This window comes from Callorhinus ursinus, unplaced genomic scaffold (assembly GCF_003265705.2).
Source record: "Callorhinus ursinus isolate GAN/ISIS: 27379988/994484 unplaced genomic scaffold, GSC_fseal_2.0 scaffold20, whole genome shotgun sequence".
Lineage (NCBI taxonomy): Eukaryota > Metazoa > Chordata > Mammalia > Carnivora > Otariidae > Callorhinus > Callorhinus ursinus.
The window spans coordinates 4,635,429-4,659,330 of NW_027397082.1; the positions used below are offsets into that span (position 1 = coordinate 4,635,429).

The 23,902-nt window shown below is 41.6% G+C and overlaps 2 long non-coding RNA genes across 3 annotated transcripts in view; one reads left to right on the forward strand and one right to left on the reverse strand.

The window, feature by feature from the left end:
• Window positions 1–312: 312 nt before the first annotated feature.
• The window catches only part of LOC141374625 (uncharacterized), a 54,701-nt gene continuing 31,111 nt past the window's right edge, over window positions 313–23,902 (reverse strand). Inside the window, exon 3 of the long non-coding RNA XR_012381647.1 lies at window positions 313–1,329. This is a non-coding gene — a long non-coding RNA (uncharacterized lncRNA). The remainder of the gene's footprint in view (window positions 1,330–23,902) is intronic.
• LOC141374626 (uncharacterized) overlaps window positions 8,421–23,902 on the forward strand; it is a 28,367-nt gene continuing 12,885 nt past the window's right edge. The window contains exons 1-2 of one of the 2 annotated variants that reach the window (XR_012381648.1): window positions 8,421–8,798; window positions 21,692–21,846. This is a non-coding gene — a long non-coding RNA (uncharacterized lncRNA). The remainder of the gene's footprint in view (window positions 8,799–21,691; window positions 21,847–23,902) is intronic. The other variant, XR_012381649.1, reaches the window with a different exon arrangement.

The following is a 23,902-nucleotide window of genomic DNA, read 5'->3' on the forward strand; positions in this document are numbered from 1 at the left end:
TCATTCTCCTGGGAATGACTCAGCTCTTTCTTTCCTTCAAGCTATAATTTGTTTCTTTCTCTAAAGGACATATTGATATTTTCGTTCTTATTTCTAACCTTCTGTCCTACTGAAAATGTCTTTAAAAGGAAATAGGGAAGTTGGAAAGTGTAATTTGAAAAATAACTTTTATGCAAAGCAACTCTTATCAATATTAAGATTTAGGCAGTGCCTCATATTGGAACATTTCTAAACTTAAATCAGCTATGAATTAGTGCTGCCATTTTGCTCTGATAAAGGAAATTTTCATTCTTTTTAAGTACTTTTATTCATAATTGTTAAGCAGAAACAAATGTTAATTACATGGGGAAGCATTAAAACATGCTGTTTTCTTTATCAAATAAAATGTCTTTCTAAAATTTTGTATTTAGACATTAAGTAAACAAAACTAGGTTAACAATATAATACCCTTGAAATATTTGGTGATTAAACAACACAATTCTAAACAACACATGGGTCAAAGAAGAAGTCTCAGACAAAATTTAAAAATATTTTTAGCTAAATGAAAATGAAAATATAATTTAACAAAATTTGGGGGATACAGTAGAAACAGTGCCTTGAGGGAAATTTATAGTAGTGCATGCATATATTAGAAAATAAGAGGGGTGCTTGGGTGGCTCAGTCAATTAAGCATCTGCCTTGACTCAGGTCATGATCCCAGGGTCCTGGAATCGAGCCCTGCGTCAGGTACCCTGCTCAGCAGGAGCCTGCTTCTCTCTCTCCCACTACCCCTTCCCCTGCTCGTGCTCTCTTTCTCCCTCTCTCTCTCAAATAGATAAATTAAATATTTAAAAAAAAGAAAAGAAGAAAGACCTAAACCTAGTAATGTCATCTTTTACTTGGGGAAACCAGAAAAAGAATAGTAAATTAAATCCAATGTAAGCAGAAGAAAGGAAATAATAAAAATTAGAGCAGAAATCAGTGAAATTAAAAACAGAAAATCAATAGAAAAAATAAAACCCAAAGCTCTTTTTTAAAAAAATATTGTTATTATTAAACCTGACAAATCTCTATCCAGGTTAACCAACCAGATACAAATCACAATACCAGCAATGAAAGAGGGGCCCTCACTACTGATCCTGTGGACATTAAAAGGATACTTATGTAGTGCACATTTGAAAGTTGCCAAGAGGGCGCCTGGGTGGCTCAGTCGTTAAGCGTCTGCCTTCGGCTCAGGTCATGATCCCAGGGTCCTGGGATCGAGTCCCACATCGGGCTCCCTGCTCCGCGGGAAGCCTGCTTCTCCTTCCACTCCCCCTGCTTGTGTTCCTGCTCTCGCTGTGTTTCTTTCTGTCAAATAAATACATAAAATCTTAAAAAAAAAAAAAGTTGCCAAGAGAGCCAATCTTAAAAGTACTCATCACAAGAAAAAACAATTTTTTGGTCACTTTGTATGGTGATGGGTGGGAACTAGACTATTGTGATCATTTCACAGTGTATATAAATCTTGAGTCATTATGTTGTACACCTGAAACTAATATATATTTATGTATTACACTTCAAAAAAAAGGATACTTAAGGAATATTATTAACAATTCTATACCCAACAATTTGATAACTTAGGCAAAATGAACCAATTCCTTGAAAGCTACAGTCCACCAAAAGTCACACAAGGAGAAATATTGAACAGACCTGTATCTATTAAAGAAATATTCATTTATATGTAGCTACATATTTTTACTCTTCTGCTTCTTGTTATTTCTTCGCATGTTTCTGTGCTTCTGTCTGGGGTCATTTTCCTTGTGCCCTATTGAACTCCTACTAGAGGTGTGTGTGCACATGTACTGGAAGCAATTCTATTAACTTTTATGTCAGTGAAGAACCTCAGCCTTTTATAGGATGGCAAGCAAGCAAAACTCTGCAGATACCAATAATAGACAAGACTTAATGGATCACAGCGTGGCAGTTTTTTTACCCATAGCACAGCAAACGTTAGGAACATCAACCTGGTACCCCTATTCCCCATAACATAGCAGATCTCGAGCACACCAGAGTCTGCTGTTCTTACAGGTATGGATTTCCATAGCCAGCGTAAATGTCAAAGGCTGTTAGACACCAGTGGTGGCCACAGGATTGTTCTTGAGGCCTGATACAGTCTGTGTGCCAGGAACAGGCAGATACTCACCTTTAGAAAGGCAAGTCAGCTACTAACAGATGCCACCATTTTTGTAGCCATTTAGGTTTCGTTGTCTTATAAATGGAAGTCTGCATATTGAGCCCATTGGGTTATGTTGGTAAGATTGCTGTGCCTAATCTCATGACAAATGCAAGAATGATGCTGGCCACTTGGGCTATATTCGTCTGATTGATCACATTGTTTTATTTAGTTTTGTCTGGATATGGATTCTTACGGATACCCATAGGTATTCAAGTGAATTCAGTTGGCAACAATCCACTGTAAACCTTTATCTCCTGTTAGACTTTTCACTGGCACACAAGGCTGGTGTCTTGAAATCCTGAGTCTTTTAATACCCTTGTTGGCTTGACATCCTTCATCAAACCTCTGCTTTCTTTTTCCTTAACATCTCTCTGTCTCTTTTCTTAACATAGCATGGGAGGGAACTGGAAGCCTGGTTGTTGGTCTTTTGTGCACATGTTCCACTGTCACCCTCAAGTGGCTCTTCTTGATTGAGAAAATACTCTTGGACTTGATGAGGTTTCACAGTGCAATCATGTAGAATGTCAACACCAATTATACATTCAGCAGGGGGAGCAACAGCAGTGGTAAACAGTAGTCATCTGAGCGGCCTCACCTGGATGGTCATTTCCCCGCCAACTTACTGTTTTCATATCTGGCCACTGGAGTGCATACACCTCACCCTTCAAGAGAGTCAGGTAATAACATAAACTTTATAGTCTCTCCCCCCATCCCATTGTTCTGTCAGTGGAGCCTAAGGCTTTCATTTCCCCCTGGGATAGAAGGATCTTGGCCTCACCCAGAGTCTCCCCTGATCGTTAGAGGCTATTAAATCAGGACATAGGGATGCAAGGTCAGGCTCAGATGTTTAAGGAGTAGCCACCTAGTTCCTTAGTTGCTGTAGTAGAGAGGGATGGAGCTCCATGGAAGAAACTGGTGGTATAGTGGCACCTTTCAACCAGGACAGCTGCTGGCTTGAGACTCCCAGGGCTTGATATCTGGTTTGAATTTCTTCAGTGTTTACCCCATTAGGCTCTTCGGTGGGAATTCTTGTTTTATCAGCTCTGTACACAGGTAGGTCCCTTTGGAGGGGTTTGTTATTCCTGTTCTTGGTTTTGTCTCAGACTGAAGAGACTCCAGCTGGGTTGGGGGCTATCTGTCTTTTTCCTGGGCGTCTTTCGGTCCCAAATCATCACAGCCTCTTGCACAGGCTTCAGGGTACTAACAACAAAGTTCGGGAAATCTTCTACCCTGGGGACTGGGTTCTAAAAACTTATCAGTCATTCTCTGGAGAGGGACTCTATCATTGAGCCTGTCATTCTGTCCATCCAGTCTGGAGCAGCTACAGCCTTCAGGTTTTGAATAGCTTCTTCCATGGGAAGTCTCTCTGGGTCGGCCATTAATGTAGTCATTGACAAAGGAATACAAAGCAGCAAATATTATTGTGGAGCATGATTCTGTCCCAGCTGAATGGACTGCATAGGGTCACATGTGAGACAACCCAGTTGCTCCTTTGTACCCTCTCACTCCCTTGTCACACAGATGCATCAGGCAATCTTTAACAGCTCTCTAGTGTGCTGACCAGAAGGGTCCCAGACTTCCCTCTCTTTTCCTCCTCACTATGGTTCTACATCTCTGTACTCTGGACAGGGATATGTTAACCTCCAATCATGTTTTAATGTGGTTGCTAAAACAGGGTACAAGTATGCTTTCCTCTCTGAGGGGTGCCCTAGATACTCTCTCCTAGTTTCCTGTCCTGTAGGAGAGCAAGCTATGGCCATGACATCATTTGGGCAGCTTGTTTCTTTTGTTTGTTTGTTTTTAAAGTTTTTTGTTTTAGTAATCTCTACACCCATCCTGGGGCTCAAACTCATGACCCTGAGATCAAGAGTTGCACACCCCTCTAACCGAGCCAGCCAGGCACCCCAGGGCAGCTTGTTTCAGTTGTATTTTCCACTGCTCAGCCTCTTCTATTGACTCAATTCATATATATTTACAGTTGAGGCACCACTTATTCCTCCCTTTACCCACCACTTTTTGTTAAGATTCCATTTTTAAGTAATCTCTATACCCAATGTGGGGCTCGAACTCACAACCCCAAGATCAAGAGTCATGTGTTCTTCCGACTGAGTCAGCCAGGCACCGCCCCCCTGCCCTTTACCCACCACTTGTGTGAGAATATTTGCTTCTGGTTTCCAAAATGTTTCCTCATATCCCTGAACCAAGACTATAGGATTCTTGCTTTTTCTCTTCCCCAAAGTCATTGTCTATCTTGACACCTTGTTAGCTGCTCCCATTTTGTCAAGGAAGAACCTCAAGGAAGACCCATGTCTCAACCTTCTAGTGCCAAAAATAGGTGACAAGTTCCAATGGACTTGAGAAAGACAATTTGTTACTCATAGCAGAGCAAAGGGCAGGATTATAAGCATAGCAGCTCTGGTTTCTCTTCCCCCAAGTCATCTGAGACAACTCCATGGACCCAGATGCTGGTTATACATGCAGTGGGTTGTGCAGTGGAAGAACCAAAGGCCAAAGGCTCAGCATCTTTTGTAGTAAGCAATAAGCCAGCCTGTCCTCTCCCAGGAAGTGATCAGTTGCATGGTAGTCATGTTGTGGTCATGTGATCTACTTAACTAATTGCCTATGTGACTAGCTACAAAAATAACCCAGGACCAGATGATGATTAGATTTTGCAGTTTGGCACACACAGCAAGGATGTGATGAGATATTCAGGACCCATGGCAGACTGCTTCTCCCAACATTTCGTCTGAAAATATCTGTATTTTAACTTTGGTTTTGAGGACTATTCTTACTGGGTATAGAATTCTAGGATGGTACTTACTTTCTTTCAGCACTTTAAAAATGTTATTCCATAGTCTTCTGGCTTCCATTGTTTTGGTGGAGAATCTGAGCCCTTCAGCAGTTGCTCTCTGCCCAGGCAAAGCCTCCCACCCTGTGGATTCACAGCTTCTTCCCATGTGCCCAGATATAGCAGCTACCTCATGGGGAAAAGTCTGCAGAACATCAGTTGTCTTCTCCACAGTTCTCTCCTATCTGGCATCTCAGTCTCTTAGTCCTTGTTTCTAACTTTTGCCCTTTCAGACCCATGGGTTGTAATGGCTTCCCACTGTTGCAAGTCCCAGGATGATTCCTTGTCCCATATTGGTTTCCTGAACTCTGCCTAAACTTTGTAAGTGGTCTTTCATTAAATTTCATTCAGTTACTCTTTTTAGGTGTGACATCTACTTCCTGCTGGGACACATCTGCAACAGGTTTCCTTAATGGGGAATTTCTGGTGTCTTTTAATATACTAATGTGTCTTGTGAGTTTTCCAGAAGGGTCTTAGAATATGTATCTCTTGAAGCATTTCAGGACTGTGTTTCTCAGAGTCTTATCTTTAGAAATAGTGTTACATGAATATGGACCTGATGCTAAAGGGCTGGGAGACTTCTTGGAGTCTAAACAAAGATCAACAGAAGGCTCCCAACCTGGTTAATGAGGGACCTGATGCCTGTCCTTTTATCTCGCTTGTCAGTTTTCCCTAGAGATGTGCTGCTTTAGTTAAGATGTCAAAGTATAGACTAGTGGTTAAGAATACAGACTTTGGGGGCACCTGCATGGCTCAGTCATTAGTCGTCTGCCTTTGGCTCGGGTCATGATCCCGGGGTCCTGGGATTGAGCCCCACATTGGGCTCCCTGCTCGACGGGAAGCCTGCTTCTCCCTGCTTGTGTTCCTTCTCTTGCTTTGTCTCTCTCTGTCAAATAAATGAATAAAATCTTTAAAAAACAAACAAACAAACAAAAAAGGACACAGACTTTGGAGGCAGACTGAACTAAGTTCAAGTCTTTGCTCTGCCAGTTATTAGCTATATCACTTTGGTAAATTACATAGTCTTTGGAGCTTGTTTCCTCATCTGTAAAATGGATATATATTTGCCTATCACATAGGTCTTTCTGAGAGTTTAAAGGAAATAATAAAATACAAATTTAGAAAAATAAAATTGAGGATAAAATTGCTGACCCATATCCTTTTTTTTTTCCTTTGGCGGGGGCGGGCAGAGGGACGGAGATAGAGGGAGAGAGACAATCTTAAGTAGACACCACACTCAGTGCTGAGTCCAACTTGGGACTCGATCTCACAACCCTGAGATCATGACCTGAGCCCAAATCAAGAGCTGGGCATTTAACCAACTGAGCCATCCAGGGGCCCCTGCTGACCCATATCTTTTAAAGCTCCATTTAATGTTTAAAAATTTACTCTTAAAATTCTGGCTTTTGGTTTAATATTACAAACTGTACTTCTTCCATATACAACTTCTATACAACATTAACTTTTATTTAGTTAAAAGTAAATTCCTATAGTATTAGTATTATTTTAGCACAGTGTTTTTTTTTAAGTATTTTAAGTTTAGGGAAAAAGGATTTGGAGCTTAATTCTTTTGCAATTTGTTCTTTTCTCCTTAGGGGCATGTGGAGATAGTGATCAAAATGGATACACCTGTTGATTCCTCCAACGTGGAGTTTTGTCTACCTAGAACATAATTTTAAAGATTTCCATGATGATTGCTCCATAGTACCCGATTGCTCCAAATATCTAGTTATTCTTTCTCCTGGGGGGCAAACTTGCCAGTGAAAAGCCCATTTTCCTTAAGTACCAGATAGACTTGTTCTCTGTACACATACCACTGACCAAGTCAGAGATTACGTGTCATTCTGAGTCTTCCCATCTTAGCCCCATTGTCTTCTGTCAAAATGCAAACTCTTTAGAATCTAAATTCCTTCAACATCTCTTTCTGATCAGTCATTGGGAATAGCTGACATACCACCCTACCTTCTGCTTGGGGAAATCTTTATGAAACTCATGACTTACTTTGCCAATTAAGGAAAGCTATTCCTAGAGGCGAGGCATTTTTATCTTTGCAACTGCACATTCCTTCTTTAGTCGTGAGGGCTTTTGTGCTGTAGGAGCTTAAAATCTGATATGAAAACATAAAAGCAGAGGTACTGAGGTATGAATATGCCAATGAAAGCACCTAGAGCTTTCTTCCACTAAAATACACACACTTTAGTTAGCACACTCAACACAACACCAACAAAATTTTATACATCTTACGTGAATAATAATGAGTACCGTGCAGTTACTTTCCATTTCCCACTTCTTTTTCCAGAAACTTATAAGTCCGTTTCACTTTAAAGCAGGTAACATGCAAACTCAGGCCTCATATGACCTTGGACAAGTTAGCAGGAAGCACTTGTTCCCTTACTCTCTTTGCAAAAATGAAATGTTCTTCAGATCTTAGGAATCACAATTCTGACTTTCTTGTAGGAACCCCAACTTCGAGTCAGAGATTCAGAGTTACTTTGGATGCTTGAAAGGATGAAATCTCTTGGTGACTCTCCTTTATCCTTAGTAATTTTTCACCTTATATGAAATATGATACATATATTTATTTCTGCATATTATTTTAGGGGCAAACTTGAGGAGTTCTGTCCCAGTATCTTGTAACTTGTGTTGGTATGCTCAGGCAGTGGGTTTGGAAATGGAACAGAGAGAGAAGCAAATGATGGAGGAGGTGTGGAGGTCTTTCCAGGGAACTCCTGGGAAAACAGAGAAAGTTGAAGCAAAGAAAACTCTAGGTCTTAGACCAGCCCTCTAGCAGAAAGCTCTCAGGACATAACTATATTGCAAATCATTTCTCTTCTTTCTCCCCCTGCTGTCACTTTGCTAAATTAGATAGCCAGTATCTCCCCTTGGAACTGGTTTCTCTTCCTTCATCGTGGCCCATTCAATCAGTTTTCATGTAACACCCAAAGTTATCTTTCTAAAATACAAATCATCCTGTCAATCTCTTGATTAGAATCCTCCAATCCTTCAAAGTCTCTTCATTGCTCTCAGGGATAAGTCTTTTTAACATGGCTCACGGAGGCTTCATGGTCTGGTCCCCGTCTGCCTTATTTCCAGCTACTCGATTGTTCTGGTAGTGCCATACTTATTATTGTTGTTGTTTTGTCATATGTGCTTTCAATTCTTCCTTTGACCCATTCTTTTCTTTTCTAATTAATTTTCATTCTTCCTTCAGGTCCCAGTTGAGCCATTACTGCCTTCCGTCTTCCCCAACCATCCCCCACCAAGTCCAGTTTAGGTCCCCTTTTAATGGGACTCCAGTCACAATGGACATCACAGTGTGTGGTAATTGCCTCTGATTATTAGTTTGTGTCCCCCACTAGACTGGAAATCCCACGAGGCCCCAGGCCATGCTTGTCTTGGCCACGGCCACCTCTTCAATACCTAGTAGAATGCCTGGCATAAAGAAGAGGCCCAGAATTTATTTCATAAATAATTGAACAAATCAAGGACCTGTGACTTATGTGACCAGCTCAAATGGACAAGGTATTCTGTGATTTATACTGGGCTCACTCAGGCCCCAGGAGATGGAACTCTGGGCAAGAACGGACAGCTCTGGCTCCCTGAATCTGAAACCTAGGAAGCCTCTAGGTAGCTTGAGAAATAGTGACTCTCAGGATACAGATTATCTACAATGAAGCAAAGCAGATTTCTAAGTATTGTGTCCAACCTCTGAGGAAAGGAGATCCTAGAACATTTCTACCAATCAGAGAAAAGGTAAGTGGAAAATTACAGAACAGTTCCCATTTCTGCTAATTTAAGATGTATAAGACATAATTCAGTTAATTGTGTCTATATCAGTGTGTTCTAGAAACTACAAATGGGTCTTTTTTTTTTTTTCCCCCATAAGATCTTAATTTTTTTCAACCTCAAACTCCCTGGAGGTGTTGAGGAACTGAACCCATGGAGGGCTTCTGTATTTCTTAATTCCTCCCTTTGAGAGCTTTAGCTTTGGCCAGGATGGCTCCAAGCTGCAGCTGTCTGTTTGCCCATGCTCCCTGCAGACATGGGAGGGCACTGCAAAAGCAGGTTTATTTTCCCTGGACTTCTTTATCTCTCCCACGATGTCACAAACACTCCCACTCCTGCCCTGCTGATTGTGGTTCTTCCTGTTTCTGGTGTCAGTTCCCTGTTCTTTTAATCACTCCTGATAGAAAGGGCCTAAAATTACTAAAATTGAAATCCTTATAGTTCCCCCAGAACAACACAGAGATAAATTTATACATCTCCAAGTTGTGCAAGACAGGAACTAAGATTTGTGGTAGTATCACTGAAATGCAGTAATTCTCAACCTTTGGGGAGTTGTAGGTTCTTTGAGAATCTGATGAAGGTTATAGATTCTTTCCCCAGAAGGATGTACATACGCCCTCACAATTCCGCATATAATTTCAGAGCATTCGTAACTACAAGTTAAGGACCTCTGCTGGAATATGTTTACTGAAGAACTCTCCCAAGATTTGGAGGGTCGGGGGGGGGGGGGGGGGAAAAATGAGAGACACTCCCACCTATGAATTTGTTACCAAAAATGAAACAAGTTTCCACCCAATCACAGAGTTTGATTATATGCTTTGATGTGTACTTTATTAGTTGAGGACACCGTGTCAGCACATAGGCTATGTGGGATTGCAAGCTAGGATCATTCAGCATTCACTGAGAGTGGTTTGAGGTCATTAGCTTTCTAATGAAAATATGTAGATGTACACTTAGAAAAATGAGAATTAGCTGAAGTTAGCTAAAAGGGGGGAAACCATGTGCTTTAAACTGATATTTCCAAAGTGCCATGACTATATTTTAAAAATATACCACCACCCCTCCCCCACCGTGTGCTGCCTTCACGCCTCCCCCTCACCCCCCCATCCCTGCACTCCAAAAATTCGGATGTAGTCTGCAGTGACTGGCGGGATCTGGGGCTGTGGACAGCTGGAGTTCTATTTGTAGGAAGCTCTGGAGAGGGGACAGTGCCTACGGGGTACTAGTGCTGATGATTGTCCCAAGGGCCATGACCAGGTACAGAAGTCACACGTTAAAACGCCTGGGGCAGAGTGGGTTTCTTGATGCTCACCTGCAGAAGACAGGATTAGGGGATGTCCACTGGGGTCTGAGAGGATTTACTCAGTTTTCTTCCAGAGGCCATGTCAGGCCCTGAGGAAGGAAGCTAACATTTAAAGCAGGTCCCGTGGAGCGGCAGGACCACAGAGACCTCAGACTCACCCTTCTCTTGGTGTTAGTAGGTTCTAGATGGAAGGGTAATCAATGAAATGCACAAGCAGAGCAGCTTTTCTTCTCCTTATCTGCAAATTTTCTTCTCCCCTCTAATTTGTGGGAACATGAGAAATCCACTTTAATGTGGTCGCTAAATGGCTCAGCCTCTTCCCAGCCATGCAACCACTGCAAGTTAATGTCACTGCTCAGCTTCTCATCTCAATAACGGACACAATAGTACTACGTATTTCATAGGGTTATTGTGAAAATTAAATGAAATAATGCATGGAAGTAAGGGATTTAATACAGTGCTTATTGCCTAGTAAATAGTTAATAAACGGTCACCATTGTTTTAAAAGATTATTTATTTATTTGCAAGAGAGCGCACGCACGAGCAGGCGGAGAGGCAGAGAGAGAAGGAGAGGGAGAGGGAAGCCTTAAGCAGACTCCCTGCTCAACACGGAGCCTGACGCGGGGCTCCATTTCATGACCCCGAGATCATGACCTGAGCTGAAACCAAGAGTCGGACACTGAACTGACTGAGCCACCCAGGTGCCCCTAGCGTTCACCATTTTTGTAGTTATTTGGGCATCTATGCTTCCCTCCTAGGCTGATTATAAACTTCCAAATGTCAGGATTTGTCCTGATGCCTCCTGTTTTTACCACAGAACTTAAAACAGGCTTTTAGAAATATTTTGAATGAAGAAATGAATGAATGCTTTAGTGAATGAGGGAATGAGTGAATATGGGTTGGAAAAATAGAAGTTTTGAATAAAGTCAGATAGGTATCCCAATCTGGCAGGGGCAGAGTGGAGATATTATATGCCAGACCCTCTAACTGTAGTGTCCTTCCCTTTGACTTTGAACGGCCACTGACTATTTCTTACCTTTTAGCTACCACCTTAGTGCAAGCTCTTTAGAAAGACTTTCTATAAGGACCCCTATCCAAATGATCTTCCTTGCCCCTGGCCCCACTGGTTACATTATCTATCACTACCCTTTGCTTATAACTCTTAAAATTTATATGATTTGTATATTATAAAGCATGTCATTATATAGTTATTTGGTTTTTTAACCTTGTTTATTGTCTGCCTTTCCCACTACATAGTAAGTTCTATCACAACAGAGAACTGCTTTCTTCATGAACCCAGGGAGAGGCAACACAGTCTAATGGGTAGAGCTAGGGATTTGAACCCATGCAGTCTGATTCCAGAGATTGCCTACATCCAAACCCTGGCTCTGCCCCTTATTAGCTATGTGACCTAAAACAAGTTATTTACTTTTTCATCTTAGTTTTTTCATCTTCCAGTTGGGGATAGTAACAGTACCTTTCTCCCTGATACTGCCCTTCCATCCCAGGCACCTGGGGCTCCTGGGCCTGGTGCTTTAGAGGATGCTGCTCTAAACCAGTCTGGCTATATCCCACCCCACAGGCAAGCAGTCCCTAGGGCCAAAGGAACATGCCTGTACCTGCTTCTTTTAGACCAGACTTGTGATACCTGAGATCCTAGGACTCCCTACCCAAATAGCTCTAAGCATGCTTCCCGAACCAGCTGGGCTTTGGCCCCAGGTCCATCCTTTCAGAGGTAGACAGTGTCCCCAGTGTGCATACCCAGAAACCTCATGGTAACTGAAGACCTGCTGTTTGCAGTGTGGGAAGGTGGACACGGTTGGGATGTTTTGTCTGAGATGTCCATACCGATTGACCCAAGGCTCCTTCTCTGGTACAAGATATGTTGCAGGGGGGAAAAGAAGGGAGGTAGGCCAGGGTTCTCTATTTTATTCTTGCTTCTAATCTGGCACATGCTAGAGATAGGCCAGTACCTCATAGATTGTTAGGAGGATTACATGAGATATTACATGTAAAGCCTTTATTATTTTATTTATTTTATTCTTTCTGCCTCAAGGAATGTCATTCTTTTTTTTAATAAAGATTTTATGTATGTATGTATGTATGTATGTATGTATGTATGTATATATGTATTTATCCAGAGTGTGAGTAGGGGGAGGGACAGAGGGCGAGGGAGAGAGAACATCTCAAGCAGACTCCCTGCTGAGTGTGGAACCCGACACAGGACTCGATCTCACAACCCCAAGATCATGACCTGAGCTGAAATCAAGAATCAGATGTTTAACCAACTGAGCCACCCAGGCGCCCCTATGTAAAGCCTTTAGAGAATGCTTGACATACTGTAAAGTGCTCAATAAGTATTAGCTATTATTATATCTTTAGTTGGCTTAGCACAGGCTCTAGTGCATTATAGCTATTTGATTAGTTATTTTTGAATGAATGACTAGATGAATGATTGCTTGTACTATTAGCTCATTAACTGGGATCCTGTCTTGGTTCTGTTGCTAGGTGAAATCATTTATATATTTGAACAAAAGCTTCATTTGTTGTAGTCATTGTTGGCCGGAAGTAAGAGATACTGGCTTGATATTCATAGTTAAGTATAAATAACAAACTTTCTATCAGAAAAAAGGTCTTAGATGTTTTTTCACAGAATGACAGTTTCAGAAAGGGGCTGCATCTTATTTAAGTTAATAAATTATTTTATAAGAAATACCATAGGGGATTTGAGTTTATGTACTATTAGATGCTCCCTGTTAGCCCAAATACATTTGCAGTGACATATGTAATGGTAGGATTTACAGCAGGATTCTAGGTTTCAGGATAGCTCCGATAGTTTTCTGACTATGCAGAGGACCCTCATCACAAAGTAAGAGGGCTGCCTGTTAATATTATTCGAGGCCCTGGAATCCCAGCTCTGATGGCTGATCAGTGGCCAGCAATCGCATGATTTAAATTACTTCTTTGGTTCATCAACAAATGTGAAAGGATCATGGACTAACTTAGTGATAGACAGAGCAGAGGTCCTTCTCACCTCTGTCACTTATCAGCTGTGTGATCTTGGGCCAGTTTTTTTTTTTAATAATTTTTATTGTTATGTTAATCACCATACATTACATCATTAGTTTTTGATGTAGTGTTCCATGATTCATTGTTTGTGCATAACACCCTTGGGCCAGTTTCTTAATTTCACTTTTCTCCAGTTTCCTCATCTGGATGAAGAGAATAATAGTAGCCACTGAGGTGGATTATTGAGTAATGCTGTTGGAGAACCTAGCATAATCCCTGGCAGGCAGTAGATTTCATTCCATTCACCACCTAATTACCATTTATAGGGCCACAAAACAGAGAGTATCTCCAGAATTAAGCTTGTTTTGACAATACAGTTAATACAGGAGGTACTGAGCATACGCTTACAGATCCAATTAATAAAGTACTTCACCCATGCAAAGTGTCAACTATGAACAAACTTCATGATAATTGACAGCAGGAGAACATAGCAAATTACTTTTAAAAGATAATTCAAACATTCATTTTGCTTAAGGCTTGGAAAATGCCATTTTATTAAATCTTATTTGTATTTCTAATAAGATAATTACTGTTTTATTGTTAAAGAAGGTAGAAAAGTATAAATAAAATGTTTTAAAAAATAAAGCAAAATTATATTTCAGTTCTGATTTCTCCAAACCTTTTTTTTTTTTTTTTCTGAGATAAAAACATCCCTGAGTCTATTTTGTATCCTTATTAAACCCACATCTGTGGAGCTGCTTCGGGGCCCTTTGCCTACGGGCTGATGAAGATTACACACTCTTCTCTCCTGGGCTTAATGCTCCCTAAATGGCATTCTCCCTCACTTTATCTCCACTGAAGTCTGCTTTTAGGAAAAGGAAAAAAAAAGATCTGGTACTCAATTTCAGTAAATCTGGAATAGTGAGCTGAGAGCCAAGAGAGGAAGTTTTATTTCCAGACTGATCTCTTGCATCCACGCAGGGGTGCTGCAGCCAGTGGGATGTGATTTCAAAGACGTGAGCCTCGGGTTCCTTCCCCAAAAGAGAATCGGTGTCTCATTTGCTTACCAGAACGTGGAGACTTCCTTTTTACCATGACGTAGCTTTGAAAATACAAATGCCTTTCAGGGAACTAAAACTGGTGATGAAAAATTAAATAACTGAACATACTTACATTCTTGGCAGCCACTGTGCTGGGGGTTCCAGGAGGTGGGGGAGATGAGACTGGAGAGCAAGAGGAGAAAGGTATACAGGGGAGGAGAAAAGCCCAGGGCAAGAGACAGTTGGGAGCTCCACGGGAACTCTATCGGCTGTAGTTTTAAGCCAGAATCTAAAATTTTGAAATTCTTTAGTGCTAGCAATAGGCTTTTAATTTAAACAAGAAAAAAAAAAAACCCACACACCAGAATAAACACATAAAATGGACTGTATATATCCACTTAGTGATGGTTTGCAGCCATTTAATGAACATGCTATTGACTTCAGGGTCCATTATGGACGTCGACGCAGCCTGGATTTGTGGGTTTTTATTTTTTTGACAGTTTGATTTTCAAGACTTTCCCATAGCTTTTAGTACTGTTTTTTGGACTTATATTCATTAAGGATTTTAAAAGCAAAGGTCTTTGCTTACATTGAAAGTGCTACTGTTCCTAGCATCATAGTTCCTCACTAATGGCTTTCTGGAATACCATTTTCATTATTTAATTTTTATGGAACTCTACTTCTTTTATTATTACATTTGCCTTTGTAATAGGTACAATCTGTTGGCTACATATTGCTAGGCTTTAAATATTTTTCCTGTTTACCATGAATAAAAAAATGATTGGGGATTCATTTGCTTTGCAGAATAAACCACTACCTCGTCTGTTCCCAATAGAAAAATGGCAGGTATATCTTCTGATTATCCTCACTATTTTGCTCTGATCTCTCTCTTTTCCTCTCTGCCAGTGAAGATATAATGTTCTCTGGTTATGGAGAAGAAACAAGCATAAGGGTAAGGCTGCTTGGATTTTATAAATGTCAGGGTAATCATTTACCTAGTTAATAATGGTAATGTACATAACACTCCACACTTTACTGAAGGCCTTCACGGTAGGTTATTTCATTTGAATTCTGAAGGTTTGTCCTAATTATTATCCTGTTTTATAAATGCGACCTGCCCAAGTTCAGGATTAGTGAGTGACTGAGGCCACCCCTTGCTTCCTTGAACCAGGCTCCAATCTTTCCCATCTTAACCAAAAGCCCTTTGTCAGTCCCAGAGGTTTTGGTTTTTTTTTTTAAAGATTTTTTATTTATTTGAGAGAGCGAGAGAGAACGAGCAGGGGGAGGGGCAGAGGGAGAAGGAGAAGCGAACTCCCCACTGAGCAGGGAGCCCAAGGCAGGACTCGATCCCAGGACCCTGGGATCACGACCTGAGCCGAAGGCAGACGCTTAACTGACTGAGCCACCCAGATGCCCCAGTCCCAGAGGGTTTTAGTTACAACCCTTTTCTCTTGCCCTTCAGGGCTCAACCACTTGAGAGTGGGCTGTACCCCGTTTCCCATTTCCTCACATCGCATTCATTCTTCAGCCCTCCGAAATCCAGGGTTGGGTCCACCGCTGTGCTGGGCTGACTTAGGAAGAGTCACAGTACCTTCTGGTTGCTACACGCTGTGAGTCCTGTTCAGAGTTTCTACTTCAGGTCTCTGTACTGTGGACACTGCTGGCAACTCCTGCCTTCCTGTGGCTCTCCCCTTGGCTTCTGCACATGCCCTTCTTGGGTTTTCTACTCCCCTCCAGAAGCGTCTTCAAGCTTCTGCAGCGACTCCTCTTCCTGCATTTTTCCTTAAATAATGAGATTCCTCAGAATGCTGGCCTCCCCTGACCTCACTTACCTCTTTCTTCCCATTTCTTCTCATCCCAGAGCAATTCTATCCATTTCTCACTGTTGCCTCTATAGGTAGGTGACTTCATAGAAAAGATACTACAGATGTTTTCAAACACAAACAAAAGTGGAGATAATAGTTTAATGCCCGTGGACCCCGTCACTCACTGCAACAACCACTGACATTTTGTGCATCTTATCATTTCGATTATAAATACGTCAATATACACCTCGTAAGGGCTTTTGAAAATTAGAGCCACCATGCCATTTTTATACCTAAGCAGAATTAATAGTGTAATTACTTAATGTCATCTAATCCTTCCTAAATCTCTATGATTGTCTCAAAGATATTTTTTCACAGTTGCTTTGAATCCACATTCAAATGAGTTGATGTCTCTTAAATGGCTCTCCCTTTCTTGTTCTGCTAAGCCAGGCCTTTTTCTCAGGTTCCAAGCCCAAGAGTCCAGCCGACCTCTGGTAGCTTCATTTGGAGACCTCAAAGGCACTTCAGACTTTTTTTTTTTTTTTAAGTAGGCTCCACTCGTAGAGCCCAACTTGGGGTTTAAACTCATGACCCTGAGATGGAGACCTGGGGTCAAGAGTCAGATGCTCAACCTGCTAAGCCACCTAGGTGCCCCAGTACTTTAGACTCTTCATGTTTCTAATTTAACTTCCTTTGTCCCTAGAAGTTTATTTTCATTTTGTACTTTTCCTCTCGGGAAATGGCACTACTGGTCCACCTGGTTGTTCACACCAGAAACCTGAGGTTCTTCTCAGATCTCCCCATCTCCACTCGCTTCTTATATGTACTGTGTTACCAAATACTAGTAATTCTATCTCCTACATATATTTTCAGTCCATCTTTCCATCCTCCTTGCCATTATCTTAGTTCAGGTCATCATCTTCCCCCTGGATTGCTGCAAATCCTAAATGGTCCCCTATTTCTAGTCCTGGAGGATATCTTCCAGATAGCGTTTCCAAAAGCCAGAGATGTTTCTAAAGTGTAAATCTTGTCATATCCCTCCCCTCCTTAAAGCTCTTCCATAACTCCCCATTGTTTCTGGGATAAATTTTAACATCTAATAAAATCTTCAAAACCCAGTGCTTACTACCCTCCCCAGCCCCATTCCCCTCTTTCTCTCCTGATGCCACATACTCTGGCCATACATTCTTCCATTGTTCTCTGCCCTTCCTCACCTTGGGCCTGTGCCTGTGATGTTCCTTCCACCCAGAATGCTTTTTTGTTTCCTCTCCCTACCCTTCCGCTTTCCCTTCTTGATTTCAGTCCTACTTGTCATTACATCTTTGCTGAACAATGAACAATTTAGGGAAGTCTTCCCACATTCCCCAGACCTGAATCAGGTGCCTGTGCTCTGGGTGCTGAGGGTAACTGGAGGTACTCGGTTTCAGCTCCTGCTGTTACGTTAATTTCATGGATTTGCAACTGCTTATTTGATGTCTTCTGTCTTATTTCTGGTTGTCATCTGAGTAAGAATAGTATCAGTTATTAGGCAAATGCTCAATAAATAGTAGGTGAAAGGATGAAGTCATGATCCTTCTAAGTCCCAGCTTCTTTCCCATGTACCACTATTTCTTAACCGTTGTAGGTATTGTGTGTGATGGGCATTGCTGGAACATCCAGGCCTTAGAAAATTCAGTTGAATTTTCGGAAAACAGTTGAAACATGGAAGCAAGGTAGTGTGGGGTAAATATTGTAAGCCCGTTGCTCTTAGGGCCTTTATATTAATGACTCACTCAACTTGAAATAATTTCCCTTGATCTTCACCCATTTTGTTCCTTGTCATTGAGACTTAGGTGTAGACATCACCCCCTCAGAAGGGTCCTTCCTGAAGGCATGGTCTAATGCAATCACATGCTTACCTTCACATGTGCTACTTTTGAGTCTCTCCACAATTCTTGCTGCTGTTTCTTTGATGTTCTCTTGTCTCTCCCCGCTTCCCCTGCCAGGAAGACAAGGGACTTCACCTATCCTGTTCATGGCTGTCTTGTAGGTATTCTACAAATATTTGTTGAATTAGTGGAAAAATGAATGACTGCAATAGCAGCTGAGGTGATACACATCTAGGAGAGATAAGGGGGAAATGACAAGCTTATTTCCCAAGGGGTATGTTTTTCAGAAGTAAACAAATCCTCTGTAGGTCCTGTTATTGGACACATGTTCTTGTGTGTAGCCTTTTTCTGTGCTATTTCTGAGTCTCCTTTTCTAGCGGGTATGTGGGGAGCTGTTTGATGGACGCTGTCCATTGGACCCCCTTGCTTAAGTGAGGTGCTAAGCATGTACTAACACTAGCAGAGAAAGAGCTTTGTGGCTCTAGGAGAGGTGAAAATGAATAAGAAAAGTAAGCAGGGCCCCTTCTGAAAGAGACTTTTTAACAAATGAGGGAAGCAACAGTCTGAAAACCCATTTCAGAGGCTCATTATAAGGCTAACTGATTTAGCCCAAAGACCAACCAGTGAGGTTCAGTTTGGATCCCTGGCAGTTGTGTGGGACTTTGGGCAACAAGGGGGGGGGGTGGTGGTAAGGGAGGTTTGGTTTGAAAGGCAGTGAGAAGTGAAAGTGCATTGCTAGTGACTGGGCAGAAGCTCTGTCCTCAGAGACCTTCTGGTTTCCTTGATGCCAGTGTTCACTGAAATGGGTCTGGGAGCAGGACAGAGAGTTTAATTTGAGACATTTGAGATTGAGGTGTCCGTGATGTTAACAAAAGGCTCGGGGATCTAGAATGGATCTGAGATTTCTTAGGACAGATCCCAGGGGAATACCAACATCGAAAGGATGAAAAGAGGATATGGAACTCTTGGACAAAGACCTAACATTTCTTACTTGAAGGAGCTCACCCTCTTCTGAAGATCACGTGCTATTGGTCATTACTTTCTGAATTCTTGTAGCACCTCCCATCTGCAGCTTCTAGGCTTCTAAGCCTTTAGCAGTGCTGTGCAACGGAAATACAATGAGACCCACCAATGTGAGCCACACATATAATTTAAAATTTTCTACCAGCAACATTTTAAAAAGTAAGAAAAAAACCCTAGGTGAACATAATTTCGAAAATTTACTTAATTTGCGGTGCCTGGGTGGCCCAGTCGGTTAAGCATCAGACTCTTGATTTCAGCTCAGGTCATGGTCTCGGGGTTGTGCGGTGGAGCCTCATATCGGGCTCTGCACTCAGCACAGAGTCTTGGGGTTCTCTTTCTCTCTCTGCCCCTCCCCCGCTTGCTCTCTTATACTCTTTCTCTTTCTCAAAAAAAAATCCAACTTCTGATGATTTGTTGCTAGTGTATAGAAATACAGTTGACTTTTGTATATCAACCTTGTGTATTGCAGCTGTGCTAAACTCACTCATTTTTTTCCCAGTAGATGTTTTACAGATTCTACCAGACATTCCATGTTGTGGTTGAAAACATGTAATGAATCAGAAATAACTCTGTTACACTCAGTGAAACTTGGCCAGAAGTGTGTTTTGAGTTATTAAATTTGTTCCTCTCGGTGAAATGAAGCAGTTGAGGCAATAATGGTTAGATTCCTGCTCTTCTGACTGGATCTTAGAAGGAAAAAGGACAATAAAAGATAAGCCTGTGATTTTGTTATAAGGACTCTGGGAGAGAGGAACCTGGACGAGAGCTCTATTGTCAAGATCCTTTCTGCTGTGAAAGGCCTGATCTGGGGACTAAGCCCAGGGCTGCCGCGGTTGCTGTTACAGGCATCCTGGCCCAGCAGTACCTCTGGGCCTGGGCCCCCTTTCTGGCTCTTCCCAGGAGAGGCCTGAGGAGGTGCTCAGCAGCTAGGCCATGGTTTGGGCAGGGTCGTAGTCAATAACAGCACACCATCCATACATAGCCCACTGCAAGCCGTCTAGCTGCAGGAGTTTTTCCCCTGGGATTTGAGGTAGATGAACAGAGGACTAGGCAACAGGCAGTTGCTACCACTTCATTTTAGATTCTCCAGTATTCATGGGCCTCCTTTTTAAATTTACCCCTTTCCTTCCTTTTGTTTAAACTCGTGCCGGTGGCCTCTGTGTTTATTTCATTTGGAAGTCTACTTACCACAGCCCTGTTTGCCCCAGTGTGGTCAGATCTGGGTCACTGCAGGCCGAATGAGCTACCAGTTGGCTTCTACGTTCTGGAAACTGGAGCTTATCCCTTTCTCATCCCTGCCTGATGTACTTCACAAAGCTCTTGTAAAGATCAAAGGAGTAATGCTATGAACATGTTTTGTTTACCACTTTCTAAGAATAAGTAAAGGATGCTTATTATTATTTGACAAATACTTATTGAACATTTATTTTGTTTTATGTACACTAAGGATAGAGCAGAGAACAGACCTGGTCTCTGTTCTTGTGTCCTGGAAAGTTGGGTAAGGGAAGACAAATATTGAGCAAATAAGCCTACAAAAGATTATATGGATACAATTGTGATAATACAGTTTCTGAAGGGAAAGCATGAGTGCTATGAGAATGTAAAATATAACTTGATTTAGGGATCTCAACACAGACCTCTTTGAGAAATTGAGACATTGAAGTGGACACCTAAGGGGTGAAAAAAATGCCCAGGGAATGGTGTAAGGAAGAAAATGTCACGTAGAAGGAGCCAGGTATGAAGATAATGAGGCAAGATGGAGATTGGAGTATTTGAGGAAGTAAAAACACCTGGGAGAGTCAGGGAACTAGGGTCACTGGATGAGGCTTGGAAGGTAGATAGGGATCAAATCATACAGGATCTTGAGGCCACCCTGAGGGGTTAGGACTTTTACAGATCACTCTCTGTGTATTTCAACAGAAGGAGTTTAATACAGGAAAGTGGTTACGCACATACCGGAGGGCTGAGAAAGCAATGGGTATCCATTGAGATAACCTGATACTGGTACTGGAGCTAGCAATTTCCACCCCGTAGGACTGGTGGTGTTAGTAAAACCCAGGAGTGTCCAGAAAGACCCTGTGGCAGGTAGTGGGACCACAGAATAAGATGGAGAAGGGGCCTTGGTGTAGGAGCTAGGATTGCCAAAGGAAAGAGCCACTTCTAGAATTGGTGTCAGAAGCGGAGAGAGATTAACAGCAAGAGAGAGAATGGAAGAATGAGAGAGAGAGCACGCTTTTCTCCCTCCTCTGCCTTCTGCTCTCCTGCCAGTACCTCGTAGTAGTAGAAGCTAATAGAAAAATATAGTTTATAGACTCTTAGCCACAACATTACAGAGCACAGTAGAAAGGGTGGGTGTTGAACAGAGCAGACAACGGCGGGTTAGAGACAACAACAGAGTGTGAGTCAGTAAAAGTTTTAAATGAGAAGTGGGATAAGAATCTCTGAATTGCAGAAGAATTGATATAATGTTAGTGACAACTTCCCTCCTGGCGTTCACGAAGTCATCTTCCTCTGTGGGTAATTCTTTCTAGTGAATTCATCCCCAGTTACTTAACTTAAAGCCTGTTGACATATTCTCTTTCTCATAGATACCTATGAGTTATTCAAGAGGATATGATAAGGATAGATAGTATTTGTTGAATACCTGCTTAGTTATAGCAACTTACAGTGTCTCATTTAATCCTTCCAACAAACATGATGATCTCCATTTTATAGGAAGGTGATTGTGACTGAGGGAGGTAGGCTAGTAAGTAACAGTGCTGACAGTTGAAGGAGGACTTTCTGACCCAAAGCCATGTTCTGTCCATTACAGCAGAGTATCCAGCCTGGAACTTGGGATGAGCTCTTCAATAGGATCCTCCAAATGGAGGTTATTTCTCTCATGTTTGAGTTCTTCTGACTTGTGAGAAGATCCTCGGTGAGATTTCTGTGTTAGTTGAGCAGGGAACACAGCACTCAGGATCATCAGTGAGTTGATTTTTTTTTTTTTACTAATGATACTTAAAACGTATGGTCAAGAAAGTTGTGGGGTTTGTTTTGTTTTTCCTATAGGATAAATGTTCTCACTTTTACTGGAAAATCATATAGTTTTATTCATAGCAGAAATGTCACATTTATTTCCCCCCTCACTCGACAGGTTTGTTCTGAGCATTAAACGAGATGCTGTGATGTGATATAACCTAGCAGGTATTCAACAGGAGATAGTCAAGAAGTGGATTCATTTTTAACCAGCTGATTTTGTTGAGAACACAAAGTTTAGTTAAGAAATAGGCCAGTGAGAAACGTTACATGGATAATTTGTTGGGACCACAGTGACTGAGAGGGAAAAGAATTGTTTTGGAGGGAGAGCTGAAATTTGTCATTAGTACCTATCTGACCCCTTTTTGAGGTTAGGGGCAATGCAGAAGCTAGGGGCACTTGGGTAGCTCAGTTGGTTAAGCATTTGACTCGATTTTGGTTCAGGTCATGATCTCAGGGCCCTGGGATCCAGCCCCCTGATGGGCGCCATGCTCAGGATTTTCTCTTTCTCTGTCTCTAAAAATAAAAAAATCTTAAAAAAAAAAAACCCTGAAAAAAACCCAAACCCATGAAATGCCATTATACTTTACCTACAGTTCTATTGAGAGAAACGCCATGTAGACATTAGTAAAAGAGTGCTATTTTATTATATTTTTAATTTAATTTTTATTTTGAAAAAATTTTATTTGGGTAATCTCTATTCCCAGTCTGGGGCTTAAACTCACAACCACAAGATCAAGATCACACACTCTTCTGATTGAGCTACACAGGCGCCCCAAGAGTACTGCTTAAAAAAGAGCATGGAACGTTTTGTAGAAGTAGGCTGATTGGTTACTATGGATTGTTAGCTTTCTCAGAAGCTTAAGTAGAGTCACTTGCCCTTTCAGTACAAAACCTATTGAAAAGGTAAGTGTTATCTAGGTATATACCAAAGTTTCCGGGGCCATAAGAACAATAGATTTCAGGGCTCCTGGGTGGCTCAGTCATTAAGCGTCTGCCTTCGGCTCGGGTCATGATCTGGGGATCGAGCCCTGCGTTGGGCTCTCTGCTCAGCTGGGAGCCTGCTTCTCCCTCTCCCACTCCCCCTGCTTGTGTTCCCTCTCTCGCTGTCTCTCTCTCTCTCTGTCAAATTAAAAAAAAAAAATCAATAAAGAACAATAGATTTCATTTTGAATATGCATGGTAATAGTGTATTAACATAATATGAACAATGGCAGGTAGGCCTTGACCATTTTGCATAAAAACTGTGTTTTCATTTCTTCCAAATCAGATTCCTATGCTAGTTCAACATTTGTTCTTCTTTTCTCCTTTTTTTAAAATTAGGAGCCAATCATCCACGCAGAGATGTTCTGTTCTAGGCACTGCATGCACCACACTGGGTTTTTGTTAAGAGTTGCTACTATTCCTAGGGTTCCTTTCTTCTTATTTCTCATACTAGAGACTGTTGAAAATACCATGAGCTTTCCCTAACATGAATTACTACTGAAAGACCTGTTAGGGTAAGAAGTAAACTTCAAGGCAGTATTGTCATCATGAAAATTGTCTCCTCTGGTTGAAATTTATGACCTTTTGTATTCCTCTGGTTGAAATTTATGACCTTTTGTATTCCTTGTTATCTACTCGAGGTGAGGTTCCTGTGTATCGTACACACTTCGGGCATGGTGCCTTGGTTGACTTACTATAGGCAGCTCCTCCCTTGATAAAGTTGGAAAGACTTTGCATATCACTTGCTCTCTGTTTCTTGCTCTTTGGAGTCACCTAGGGTCCAAGTTAAATGCAACGATTCATGCCTCACTATGAATGGAGAGATAATTCTAAATATATAGGCCGTTGGACAGAGGAGCTGTTCTCAAACTCTTCAGTCCAAAGACCCCATTTTAAAAATTATTGAGGACCCCAAGCTTTTCTCTAAGTGTGTTCTGTCTATTAACATTTACTCTATTAGAAATTAAAACTGAAGTTTAAAAGATTTATTTCAGGGGCGCCTGGATAGCTCAGTTGGTTA